General features: G+C 40.9%; 1 protein-coding gene across 9 annotated transcripts in view; it reads right to left on the bottom strand.

The window, feature by feature from the left end:
* Positions 1 to 14,364, bottom strand: part of LOC129723978 (nucleolysin TIAR) — a 1,146,678-nt gene that overhangs the window by 28,354 nt on the left and 1,103,960 nt on the right. The window lies entirely within an intron of this gene.

The raw sequence follows: 14,364 nt of genomic DNA, 5'->3' as shown, positions 1-14,364 counted from the left end.
TGTTTTGAGCGCAGTTTTCTACAAACCAGAGCTGAAAAAAAGCTACACGCAAAAGTTGGATGGTGCGAAACCAGTACAAAATTGTGCTTTTTTAGCGCAATTGTTGATGTAATTCGGAACCAGTACAATGATTGCGTGTTGGGCATAACGCAATTAATGCTCTAGCGTTTTTCCAATGTATTTGGCAGCTCCAAACTACTACACCTAAACAGTTTCAACTGGTATCAAGCAGCATTGCAAAGTGAGTGAGAAGCAAAACCATTCTCCTCCTTTCTGCTTGAGGACGAGACATATGCTACGCTTTTCAAGTCTTTTGCACACACGCTTTCGAGATACTTTTTCTTCTTCGTGCATTCCTCTGAATAGCAGCAAGCACGCACCGACAGTATGAGTGAGACTAACAACACTATGGTATCAAGTATGTACAGAACGGGTGTCTCGCTCATTTCGTGAAGCAACGAGATATCGCCTTGCGCGTCGCAATCCGAACCGAAAGAGAAGCGAAAGAGCAACCTGCAAATTATATGTGACGTGTCTTCTTGTCGCACATACATGGAAATTCTACGAGCGAGAGAGAAATTTCCCTCGTCGCTTGAGAAAAAAGCGCGTGCAGTCACTAAAACACTCGACGTGAGAAATAAAGTGTCGGTATATGATACATATTCTGATTTCATTCTATGTCAATGTATTCGCAGTACAACTGTTGCGTTATGGGTTTTACACATTTATTGTGCGATTTCTGTGCAACATTTGTGCGAATCGGGAATACACAATGATTGTACAAGACTTCAACTTTTGCGTGTAGAATACCATCCAATATTTTAGTTATCGCGATAATACCCAGAGACCAGAAATCAACTCCAGACGTCATTTTTGAATTTAAGATGGTGTGACTACCGGAAAACAGCAAAAAATTCATCAAATGACAACCAATATGTGCATTTTCGGAACCACATCAATGCAGTGTCCTAGATTCGACTTCAGATTCGATGATGCCCAGAGACCGAAAGTCAAATCCAGATGCCATTTCAAAATCCAAGATGGCAACTTCCAGTCTCTAGCTAATTTTGAGAACACAAAAAAGTATCCAAATATCACCCAATATGGGTATTGCGGAACCAGGATGATGCCCAAAGGCCTTAAATTGACCAGGTACACTCTAAATTGATTACACCTACATTTAACTTCCGATTTGTTTATAGTCTGTAAATGCATAACGAATCGAACATTGGATACGTTCAAATTCAGAAGAAAAATCGTTTGTAATGATTGGTTTCATCGAAATTAGAACATCCTTGCCTTTCATCTTTTGTACATCACCTCGATTCTGGAAATTTCCATAATGGGTGTCATTCGGTCATTTTCAGCTGATTTTCAAATTCGTCGTCTTGGATTTTAAAATGGCATGTTGAGTCGGTTTCTGGCCTCTTAGCATTATTCTGGTTTCGAGGACACTCATATTGGGTGATATTCGGCCATTTTGTGCTGTTTCCCAAAAACCGAAAGTCGTCATGTTAGAATTCAAAATAGTGTCTGAAGTTGAATTTGATGTTGAGTCTATGCATCATCACGATTACAGAAATACCTATATTTGGTGGTATTTGGTCACTTTCAGCCGTTTTCCAGCCCCCTTCCTTCCAAAGTAGGGAGGGGTGTCAAACCATCATAGAAAAATTTCTCATCCCCAAACACCTTCACATGCCAAATTTGGTTTCATTTGCTCGATTTGTTCTCGAGTTGTGTAGAAGTTTATATTTCACATGTATTGTACCCCTTCCTTTCTTAAGAGGGGAGGGGGTGTCAAACTATCATGAAAGTATTTCCCCCCAAAAATCTCTCATACCAAATTTGGTTCCATTTGCTTGATTATTTCTGGAGTCTTGCAAAAATTTGTGTTTTATTTATATGGAAGCCCCTTTTTTCAGAGAAGGGAGGGGTGTCAAACCACCACAGAAAGGAAGGGGTATCGATCTACAACCATCACACGCCAAATTTGGTTCCATTTGCCTGGGGAAATCTCGAATTATACAGATATTTGTGTTTCATTCGTATGAAAGGGGGGTCGCACCACTATGGACATATTAGTTACCCCCAAAAACAGACACATACCAAATTTGGTTGTATTTGCTTGATTGGTTCTCGAGATGTGCAGAATCTTGTGTTTCATTTGTTTCAAGGACATATTTCGTTCCAAGGTTGGAAGGGGTCTCAAACTATCTTAGGAACCTTTCCCGGAGGTTATACAAAATTTCACGCTGATCGGTTCACTAGTTTCCGAGCCTATACGGATCAGACAGACAGACAGACTGGACAGCATTTTTGTATGTTTAGATTAGATTGAGAAGAGGCACCCCTTTTCTACTTACGACACCAAGAACGCCAAACCCTTCAAGGTTGTTTTTAAAGGTCCTACCAACGATCAAACTGTCGCACAGTGGCGGGTCTCCGAACAAAAGTCGGACAAAACCCAAAATGTTCATTTAAAAAGCAGAAAAATCCATATTAGGTTGATTTTTTTATGGAAAATTCAATTTTGGTATCAAAAATTCAAAAAATTGAAAAAATATCTCCCTAAAGTGCAGTTAAAATTCTCTTATGACTAAAATTACGTCGTAGTGTTTTTATGTATATCATTATTCATGTATATTCCCATCTTTTGTTATGTTTGAGGATCCAGTAGTCATCAGCGAAACTGGGAATAGTATATATAATATAAAATATTTAATAATAATGAATTATTTCAAAATGATAATTTAAAATTTTAATTATAAATATAATTTAAATAAGTACGGTGTCAGTATAGTCAGTTTCTGGCGAAGTGAATGTAGAAAACCAGTATAAACTGTCAAAATGTGAACCAGTCGATTGTGTGCCAAATTTCACAGTTGGAAAACTGCGATCATGTAGTATTGAAATAGATTTCATTTCTGGCTCAATTAATACATCGCATTAATTTTGAAAACAAAATGTTAAATACGTTAAACTAAAATACTTGAGTAGAATACAAAAAAATATTTATTCATATTAGATCAATGTTTTGTGTAATCAGCTGTCTTTAAAAGAAAATCTACCGTCATTAATTAACCTATTCTCAATATTTGAAAACAGGTAATAACGATCAGCTCAACAGCAATAATCAGCGAAATCAAATAGATTTTTTTTGTAAAACTTGGTCTACATGTCGACAAACCGCACGCTGGCTTCGGCAATAGCAATAAGGGTGTTACAGTAAGACGTTTTTTCCAATGCAGAAGTTTCTTTGGAGATAACAGGAGTCGAGTTAAATTTAATCCAGCGATTTCAAACGCTGCTAACATCGATTGCGAGTGGCGAAAGAATTGACGTATGAAAATTGAAGTCCAACGCTACCGTTCATTATTACGTAAAATTGTATGGATGTTCACAAATTACTAATTCAAGGATGTAAAATAATCGTTTTATCTTCGAGTCTAATTGGCAAACTTTCGGAAGGTGCCCAAGAAAGCATGAATAAAGCAATCCGGAAAACACGTTTAATTGCGTCAGATCCGGTAGTTCCGAGTTTTAGACACAACAACAAATAGAAAAGCACTTTCACATAAGAGGTGGAAGATTTATTAATTTTCATTCATGATGATACTGACGATGACGAGTAAAATGTTAAAACCTAATGCATTGCTTTAAAAATGAATATTCATGTAAATTTATTATAATTATATGTGTTCTTTTACCTTGTTTTCACATTTGAACGTAAGCCGATGATGTTCTTCTAGAACAATTGAATGAAACTACTAACTACTTCTGTAAAACAATGTAACTTTCACAAATCACCATGCGTCTTCATTCAAACTATTACAATTTCAATTAAAAACTTTGTTCAGCGGGGCAGAAAGGGGCAAAATGGGACCTTAATATTCGAAAAGTAGAAAAAATTTCCTATGAAATGCAACTAACCGATACCGTAAACCGATGGGTCAGATCGTACAGCATACATTTGCGCAAAAAAAAAAGTTTTTTTAGACCACTCAATAGGTATTTCAAACATTTTACAAAAGTTAAGATAAATTATATAAAAACATTCAACACGAATTACAATTCTGAATATTTATCTTCAAAATGCAATGCTATCGCATTGAATTCGAATAAGAATTAGGTGAGTATTTACTATTTAAAGTAAACCCCAATATGTGCTTTCTAAGCGAAAAAATCATTGAAATAACATGACTTAACAACGTTTAAAGTGCTCTCAAAAATTCAAATTTAATCCAATTGTCTTGATATTTGGAAAACACGTTTTTCAATACAGTAGAACTTTAAAAAAAAAAAAATATAAAATATCAATAATTAGAACTTGAGTTTTGTCCGGTTTCCGGCCACTGTGTGTCGTTGAGATCATAATTACTTTGACAGAATTACTTAACATAGCCCTTATCCTTGGAGTTCTGGTTGCACTTCTTGAGCTGCGGATCAACTTCCTTTGTGGTCTGTAGTTCTTTGCAATTTCTAAGTTAAATTGACAAAGTTTATCAGTGCTTTTGGTCTCTGTGGAAAATTACAAGAGCACAGTGTTCCGAAATAGTGCGCGATAATCAAGAAGTGCTTTAAAAGCTAATAGTTTAAGTGGTTTTCTCTTGTGACAAGTGTTCCATTAAGGTAAACAAACGAACAGCTTATAACTGGTGAGTGGCAGAAACTGCATGCTACTATACTAATCTTGCATGAGATTTTAAAGCTATAAACTTTCAGCTTGCAAAAAACTTGTATGCAACTGAAAATAGCTTCTTGTGCGCAGCTTACAAGCGCTTACGCAAGGATACAAGAGCTTGGCTGGTGAAACTTGCGCAATTGTGACTTGTGTGCGCACTAACACACAGTGGGCCAATTTACTAAAAACGATGAAAAAAAAAATATTTTTAAATATATAAATAAATCAATTAAAACATAATTTAAATTTAAAATTGAATTCAATAAATAAATTGGTCTCACAATAAAACGGAAATTATCAAAATCAATCTTAAATAAGGTTGATAAAATGTCGCTGGAAAAATCTCTCGGTAATCAAACCGAACGAGATATATTTTCCAAAAATGCAATCTGCTAAGTTCCTACAAGTGAATCTCCACCACGCTAAAGGCGCATCGGCAGTCCTTGGTAGGAGATTCAAAAAAGGAGGAGCTGGACGTGGTTCTTATTCAAGAACCATGGTGCAATAAAGGCAAAATATTAGGGATTCAAATGAATTCTGGCAAACTATATTACGACGATTCACAGAGTTCGCCAAGAGCTGCAGTTCTAGTGAACAAAGCAGTAAAATGCTATCCTGTGACAGAATTTGTAAAACGAGATGTTGTAGCGGTCATGGTTCAGGTGCCAACCACCAGGGGGAATACTGAGGTAATTGTTGCTTCGGCTTATTTTCCAGGTGAAATATATGAGGCGCCTCCTCCTGAGATTGCTTCGTTTGTCAAATTTTGCAGAGACATTAATAGGGCATTCATCATAGGCTGTGATGCCAACGCTCACCATACAGTTTGGGGGAGCAAGGGCGTTAATGGTCGTGGTGAGTGCCTATTGGAGTTTCTCTCGTCAAATAATATAGATATATGCAATAAAGGTAACAAACCAACATTTACAAACGCTATCAGAGGTGAAGTTTTGGATCTGACGCTATGCAGTCCAGCAATTTCTGAAAAAATTGCTAACTGGCATGTATCGGATGAAACCTCACTATCTGATCACAAGCACATTTTGTTTGAATGGATTGGTGGGAAACCATCATCTGTTACTTACAGAGATCCTAAAAAAACAGACTGGGATCAATATGCACAATATTTGCGAAAAGATTCACCTTTAAATTGTAGCAGAATTGAAACAGTTTCAGAATTGGAATCTATGACAATTCAGCTAAATGAAATGGTGATAAATGCATACAATAAAAGCTGTCCCGCCAAACAATCGTCCTCAAGTAGGGACGTGCCATGGTGGAACAAGAAGCTTGAAAGTCTTCGAAAAAATAGTCGGAAACTTTTTAATAAAGCAAAACGTACTTCAGACTGGGCTCAATATAGAAGAGCCTTAACTGAATATAGCAATGAAATCCGGAAATCTAACAGGAAGTCTTGGGTTCAAATGTGTGAATCTATAGAAAAAACTCCAGTTGTTTCTAGATTACAAAAGACTCTTGCCAAAGATCATACCGTTGAGCTTGGCAATCTAAAGCGTCACGACGGAATCTATACTAGTGGTCCTCGTGATACCTTAAATCTAATGATGGAAACGCATTTTCCCGGTTCTATTGAAAAGACGGATTCAGCCATCTCTGATTTAGTTGAAATTTGTTCTACGCAGACTAGCTCTTGGTCTGCTAGAACGGAAAATACTGTATCAGATGTGGCGGATGAAATTTTTACGAGAACCAGGGTGGAAAGTGCTATGAGATCCTTTGAGCCTTTTAAGTCTGCAAGTGTAGATGGAATATTTCCAGCATTGCTTCAAAAACGTGAAGCAATACTAATTCTTTCTCTCATTGAGATTTTCAAGGCCAGTTTAAGGTTGAATCATATTCCATCAAAATGGAGGGTAGTAAGAGTAATCTTTATACCTAAAACTGGGAAGCGTGATAAGACGCATCCTAAATCATTCAGACCCATTAGTCTTTCTTCGGTTTTGTTGAAGACAATGGAAAAAGTGCTGAATGATTTCATTCATACATCTTACATGCAAACAAAACCGCTTTCAAAGTTCCAGTTTGCCTATCAAACTGGAAAATCCACTATAACAGCGCTTCATACGCTGGTCATGAAAATTGAAAAGTCACTCTCAGCTAAAGAAATTGCTCTGTGCTCTTTCTTGGATATTGAAGGTGCTTTTGATAATGCGTCCTATTCTTCAATGTCTAGTGCAATGAAGAACAAAGGATTTCACACGAGCATTGTTAACTGGATTCATACCATGCTTGCAAAAAGAGAAATCACTTCTGAGTTGGGAGGTTCGTCTATTACGGTAAGGGCAACGAAAGGATGTCCGCAAGGAGGTGTTCTTTCGCCACTTATGTGGTCTTCGGTGGTGGACGATCTTCTCAAAAGCTTAGAAGCAAAAGGTTTTGAAGTTGTGGGCTTTGCAGATGACATAGTCATCTTGGTAAGAGGAAAGTTCGACAACATAGTTTCGGAAAGAATGCAGGAGGCTCTGGAGTATACCCAGTCTTGGTGTATAAAGGAGGGTCTCAGCATTAATCCGACAAAAGCTGTAATCGTACCTTTCACTAGAAAGAGGAAATTCAATCTAAAAACTCTCAAGCTTGGAGGAGTAGAAATTCCATTCAGTGAACAGGTTAAATACTTAGGAGTTATCCTTGATGCCAAGCTAAACTGGAATGCACATCTTGACTATGCAATCAACAGGGCGGCCAGTGCATTATGGTTGTGCTCCAAAACCGTTGGGAGAAAGTGGGGCTTGAGACCGAAAATGGTGATGTGGATATTCACATCTATTATACGTCCAAAACTGACCTACGCTGTGTTAGTGTGGTGGCCAAAAACCAAAGAGTCCACCGCTAGAACAAAGCTAGATAAAGTTCAACGACTTGCGTGCATTGCTATAACAGGAGCAATGAAAAGCACCCCGTCAAAAGCTCTTGATGCAATTTTTCATCTGCTGCCGTTGTACGAATACGTGCAACTAGAAGCAGAAAAGAGTGCCTTGAAGCTAAAAAGAACAAAAACTATCTTGTCAGGTGATCTTGTGGGTCACCTGACAATACTGGACTTTTCCAAAAGAGGGCCAGTGATGAGTATGAATGGAGACTGGATGGCACCTCAGGATAACCATGATATTCCTTACAAGGTATGCGAAACGTCGCGTGCAGACTGGGAAGTCGGAGTTCCTGATGTCCGCCCCGGTTCAACGATATTTTTCACAGATGGCTCAAAAATAGGTACCAAAACTGGTGCAGGAATCTTCGGCCCTGGAATTAATATTTCAGTGGCAATGGGACACTGGCCAACAGTGTTTCAAGCAGTGATTTTTGCAATCCTTGAATGTGCGAATGTATGTCTGACTAGGAAATACATACATGCAAATATTTGTATTTTCTCTGACAGTCAAGCAGCACTGAAAGCACTTGATGCTTATAAATGTACATCCAAGATTGTCTGGGAATGTATTCTCACATTGCGACAGCTATGTCAAACAAACTCAGTAAATTTGTATTGGGTTCCAGGACATTGTGGCATTGGTGGGAATGAAAAGGCAGACGAACTTGCAAAACAAGGATCTAACTCACAGTTTATCGGCCCAGAACCTTTCTGCGGTATATCAAACTGTGCAGTGAAAATGGAGCTTAAACGCTGGGAGGAACAAAATGTGATAACCAATTGGTTTGATGTCAAAAAGTGTTCCCAATCTAAAAGATTTATCACACCAAACGAGAATCATTCGAAAAAGCTACTAGAGCTCAACAAAAGAGCTCTTTGTACATACGTCGGCCTAGTACATTGGCCGGGTTCAGGATGATATCTGTCGCTTTTGTAATATGGAAAGCGAGACATCGGAACATCTGCTGTGCAGTTGTGGTGCATTATTTAAACGCAGATCAAGGTTTCTTGGCAGTGGCTGTTTACAGCCCAAAGAGATTTGGTCTTTAAATCCTGGGAAGGTGATTGGCTTCATAAACCATATTTCACCTGACTGGGAGCGTGTCGGTGCAGGTACCTGATCACTCAACAATACTGGTCATTGTATTTTGCAAGGGGACACGTATAGCAATTGACTGGGATATATATTACAAAAGTTCACATCAATGGACAACGTAATTCTAATTCCCTAACAAAAAAAAAAAAAAAAAAAAAATCCTAGTAATTTTTATTAAACAAAAACCAGCCACAGACCTGAAACTGTGAAATTTTCTGGATTTTTCTTTCATTTATTTCAACCGCATTTCGGCAACATCTTCTGAATGTTGGAAAATACTCTGTATAATGTGTAGGTAAATTTTATAGAAAATACCATCATGGGTCATAATTTTGTCACATGGATCCAACATGTTTAATTTGTGGAAATTATTCTTACAAAAAGAACACATGCCCAGTGAAATTCAACTATCAAATTTTTTTTTCTAGCGCTTCTCAGTATATTGTTTCACCTGCGATTTCTAGTCCTGTTCAAAGTTAACTACGTCTTACGGCAGCATATACAGGAGTACACATTGAAAAACCGAAAACATCGAGAGCGTAACGAAAATTGGTCACTTTCGAAAACTCAGTCAGCTTCCAACGGATTAATTCTTACAGAAATCTATAGGAAATTTAGCTATGCGTTCATCACTTTACCTGGATTAACCGCTTCGCGTTTACCTTCAGCCTTCCCGGCCACTGCTAATAGCTGTGAGTCTGTCGGTGGCGTGTGTTAATCGTTATGTCTTGTTCGGCTTCTTATAGTGTGTGCGGGGCGGAAAAGAAGAAAAGAGCTAGTATCATGCCGTGTCATTGGTGAACGGCAACCCAAAATTAATGCTGAAAGAGGAATATCACTGAAATTTACCGATTCACGTTAACTGTACGCTCGTGTCTTATAAACAACTTGTTCAACTATTGTTTTCTAAGAATTGAAGTGTTTGTTTTTGCAAATAATAAAGTTTGCATCACAAAGGCAAGACCGCTACGTGGATAAATTCTTTTTTTCATAATGTTTTTTATTTATCTTAAAACGTGTTAAAACCAAATTAATTCTAGAGTATCAAAAACGACGCAAGAAAAATTTGTCAAAAAAATCGACACATCACTGTATTGTTTGAACCTGGATGATATCTAGAGGCCGGTTATCGACCCCAGATGCTATTCTGAATCTTTTCCAGGCCATCAAACCTTTTTCAGAGAGTTATTTTGTTAGTGTTGGATAAAAGTTATTGATGTCAATAATTTATCCAACATTGATTACATGATCATTGAAAAGGAGAAGTTTGCTTCGAACTAATCCCTTGCGATCATTCTCGAAGGCAATAATATAAGTAATGTAACAAACAGCCTGTTGTAGTTTTACATCCACCTTGCGGTCATGGCTTTGCACACAGCTCTACTGAATTTTGACGTAGAACTATGTCACTTAAAATGAAAATCTGAAAACGGAACAGGAGGAAAATATATCCAATTTCAAATGCCTATAAGTCGGTTAGGTTTAAAATTCAATTTCGCATTCAATTCAATTTCGCAGCAATCGATTGGAGCTACGCATCCACCCAAATGCACAAAACAGCTTTTCACGGTATTATGTCCACTGTTGAGGTAGCACAGAGATGGGTATATGCTGATATATCTTATTTTAATTGAACAGCAAACTGTCCTGTTTAGGGCAAAACAACTAAATGGTTGCAGATACATTTCTCAAGAGAAGACATTGCATTGCATTGCATTGAAAGTGAAATGTAATTTGAATCTGCATAGCCTTAGCAAAGACTGTTGTTAATTCGACGCAATTCGAATTCCATCGTCAGTTTGTAATCCGCTTTCATCCTACAGGAAAAAATGCTTGTCGTTCCAAGTTTCAACATGATACTGTTTTTCGTGATTGCTGTATGCCGCACTTGTATTATTATTTTGTATTATTATTATCAGAGCTTGAGTGAATGTTTTTTACCCTTCCAATTAACAAACAAACTTGCCGATTTTCCATAGGTTTACCTTCACACGCACTGACGAAACTATCCATGCAGCACCAATCATAGTAGCCCAAATTGACAGCTCTATCAGTCAAACTCTAATCGGCATGGAGGAAACAGTAAAGCTACACCGTTCAGAAGTCTCGAAAACTCGAGAAGTCTCGTCTCGAAAATCATGCGGCATTTTGTGGATGCCGGATACGCCCATTCCGGCATCAATAACATCTAGGCACTATTGGACAACAAACAGAGCATAGAAACAAAGCCCCCCCTCCTGATGGCCAACGAGAAGCGAAAAAGCTAAATCGCTGCGTGCGCTTGGCCAGGAGGTCGGTGCACCAGGATAAACAGTGAAAAACGAACAAAGACATATATGTCAGGAAGCGGCTGAAAAAGATGGTCAAGTCGATCTTGTCAAGTGGTGATGGACGATGAGACCTACCTCATTCTGGATGGCAACGACTGGCAGGGCACTTCGTATTTTACTGATAATCAGCGAGAAGGGGATGAACTGGCCGTGAACGGGGAAATTTATTTAAATTTGAAGCGGTGTTCTGGCCGGATCTAATGTCGATCCACTATTCTGCCGTGGGCTTGGATTTTGAGGTAAGTGCCAAATTTTTAAATTTCGGTTTTTTTACGTATTACTATAGTATTAACTCCGCCTGTTACGATTCTCTTGGTTCAGTTTAGCCTTTACGAATAGACTTGAATTATTGAGAACTGTAGCAGAGGGTCCAAAGCCCCTGTAAAGGAGGATGGATGGTTGAATGGTTAAAACCCCTAAGCTAAGGTGTTATGCGACCCGTGCCGATGGATGACGTGGTGGGGGGGGGGGTTTAAGAAATACCCAGCCTCTAACGGAGCCTGTGGAGTACCAGGGCACCCTTCACAGTAATTAGCCCTTACTGCATCACGCGGGTCACTGATGCAGCGGACTCTTCTTTACCCAGCGACTCGTGGGAATTTTATGAACGACAAAACTTCACAAAATTCGGCCACCGGCAGCCTTTCTTTACCGGAACCCATGGACTCATCGGAGCGTAGTCCAATAAAAACAAACGCACCGGGCAGAATGGAGGAGATGGAGCATGAGGATGATTTCAACCTCGACAGCGAATCGCTGGACGGAGGACCCTCGGCTTCATCCTTAATCCTACTTTCTCCACAAGGGAATGACGAAAGTCAAATGGACTTAGTTCCCGGTCCACAGACAAGGCCCGATGACGAAGGGAAACCCGAATCATCGGCATCCCTTGTCAAGCGACTTTCAAATGCGCAAAGGCGGCGACTGAGCAAAAATCTTCGCTCCGGTCTCTCGTACGAAGAAGCCAGGAAGCTGGCCCTCCTTCCAACAGAGCAGCCTGCTCAATCGAACCAAGTTGCCGTCAAGCGACAGCGGTCGGACGACTTGGTGTCACCAAACACCAGTACTAAGTGTCCACAGCCTAAAAACTGCGGAACGGCACTGGTTTGGGGTCATCGGGTTCGAAGCCGCTCCCGAAGGCCACATAGAGGGACATGGTGGGAGCTATAAGCCTTGCGGTTACTTCTGCTACCCACCCCAGCTCCCTACTCACAACGGACCAGCTTCAGGCTGTCCGGACCTCCATCCTCGATCACATTGCGGACCAGGAAAATCCAACCACCAAGCCCAAGTTTAACGGTTGCCATCTAAAAAATGGCTTCCTGCAACTTGCCTGTGCCGACAACGATACAGTGCAGTGGTTGGAAAGGGAGGTACCTTCTCTCGTACCATGGGAGGGAGCACAACTTCGTGTATACCACATGAAGGATCTGCCGAAGGCCAGACGGTATGTCGGTTACTTCGCGGACAGTGCGAACTCTCCGGACGAGAAGATTCTTCGTTCACTCCAGAATCAGAACGACCATCTCTCTACCAAAATGTGGCGAGTCTGTAACCGCAAATTGGTAAAGACCTTGGTCGAACTAGTTCTGGATATTGACGAAGAATCGGCCAAACTCGTTGAGAGTTGAAATTATGAACTGCACTACGGTTTCGGCAAAGCACGCATCCGAAAGGTAAGCGGAAGGCCGAACGTCACAGGCGGGAAAGACTCCGTCGCAATGTCAGGGAAGGTACGTGCGGGTAACTCCTCCGGGAGTACTCTGCCACCACCCAGGCAAAACGACCCTGCGAATGGGCTAAAGGTTCGCGTGGGAAACTCCTCCGGGAGTGCCCCACAACCACCCAAACGCAACCCTGCGATTGGGAAGGTACGCGCAGGATGCTCCCCCGTGAGTGCCCTGTCACCACCCAAAAAACGCAACCCCGCGGCTGCTCGGACGGTTCCGCCGAAGACTCGCAAGAGTGTGAAGCATCAACCACCGAAAAGTCGCACCCCCCGGAGTCAAAAACCGCCACAGTGTGCGCGACGACCTTCTGTTGCCAATCGACTGCTGCAACCGAAGCCGAACAATGAGGAAGAGCAACTTCCATCAACCAGCCAAACCGCTGTTGGCAGCCGTCAGTTAATACCAGGATCATCTTCCGATCCGGACAAAGACGGCAACTTCACTGCAAAGTGAGCAGCCTTCGCTGCGTGCAAGCGAATCTCCATCACGCAAAAGGCGCCTCGGGTGTTCTTTGCAGGAGATTCACCAAAGAGCAGCTAGCGGCTGCTTTCATCCAGGAGCCGTGGATCAACGAATCCAAAGTTCTCGGACTTAACGCTCCTAACGGTAGGTTAATCTACTGTGACACGCAGTCCAAACCAAGGACTGCAATTCTGCTAAATAGAGAACTAAAACTTTTACCTATTACAGAATTTATTCAACGCGACGTCGTTGCCGTCACGGTTGAAGTACCGACAACCAGAGGAAAGCAGGAAATGGTTGTCGCGTCGGCCTACTTCCCGGGCGACCAAGGTGATATACCGCCACCCGAAGTTGCTGCGCTCGTGCGGTACTGCAAGGCCATCAACAAGCCGTTTCTGATCGGCTGCGATGCCAACGCTCACCACACGATCTGGGGCAGCTCGGACACCAACACCAGGGGTGAGTACCTACTTGAATACCTTACTTTCAACGATGTCAATGTATGTAATGTAGGGAATTACCCCACGTTTATCAACGCTATTAGACAGGAGGTCCTTGATCTCACTCTGTGTAGCGCCTCTATTTCTGAAAGGATTAAAAATTGGCATGTCTCCGATGAAACTAGTTTGTCGGACCACAGACACATCGTTTTTAATATAGAGGCTAACCCTCTGAAAAGAGAGCTGTTCAGAAATCCTAAGAATACAGATTGGGAATCCTTTAAGGAACGCCTGATCGATTCACGAACTTTCAGTTACAGCAACATTCGAAATTCTGTTGACCTGAATTCGGCAGCAAATGATCTACAAAACAGAATCATGGATGCTTTTGACGCTAACTGTCCACTAACACAGCGGTCAGTATGCCGTGACGTACCCTGGTGGAATGATCAACTTAGTGACCTTCGTCGGGAAACTAGGCGGTTGTTCAACAGGGCAAAAGTCACGTCTAACTGGGACGACTACAGGGCGTCCCTCACCAAATACAACGCCGAGCTACGCAAGGCTAAACGGAAATCCAGAGTTAGTTTCTGTGAAAGAATCCAAACTCTGCCGGAAGCTACGCGGCTCCAAAAGGCGATGTCCAAAGACCATACTAACGGTTTAGGACAGGTGAGGAAAGAGGATGGATGCCTCACTGTCACTACCAAGGAAACGCTGGAGGTTCTTATA

The sequence above is a fragment of the Wyeomyia smithii genome, chromosome 1 (assembly GCF_029784165.1).
Source record: "Wyeomyia smithii strain HCP4-BCI-WySm-NY-G18 chromosome 1, ASM2978416v1, whole genome shotgun sequence".
Taxonomy (NCBI): domain Eukaryota; kingdom Metazoa; phylum Arthropoda; class Insecta; order Diptera; family Culicidae; genus Wyeomyia; species Wyeomyia smithii.
Note: the sequence above shows the minus strand (reverse complement) of the source record. Positions and strands in the feature narration are given on the sequence as shown.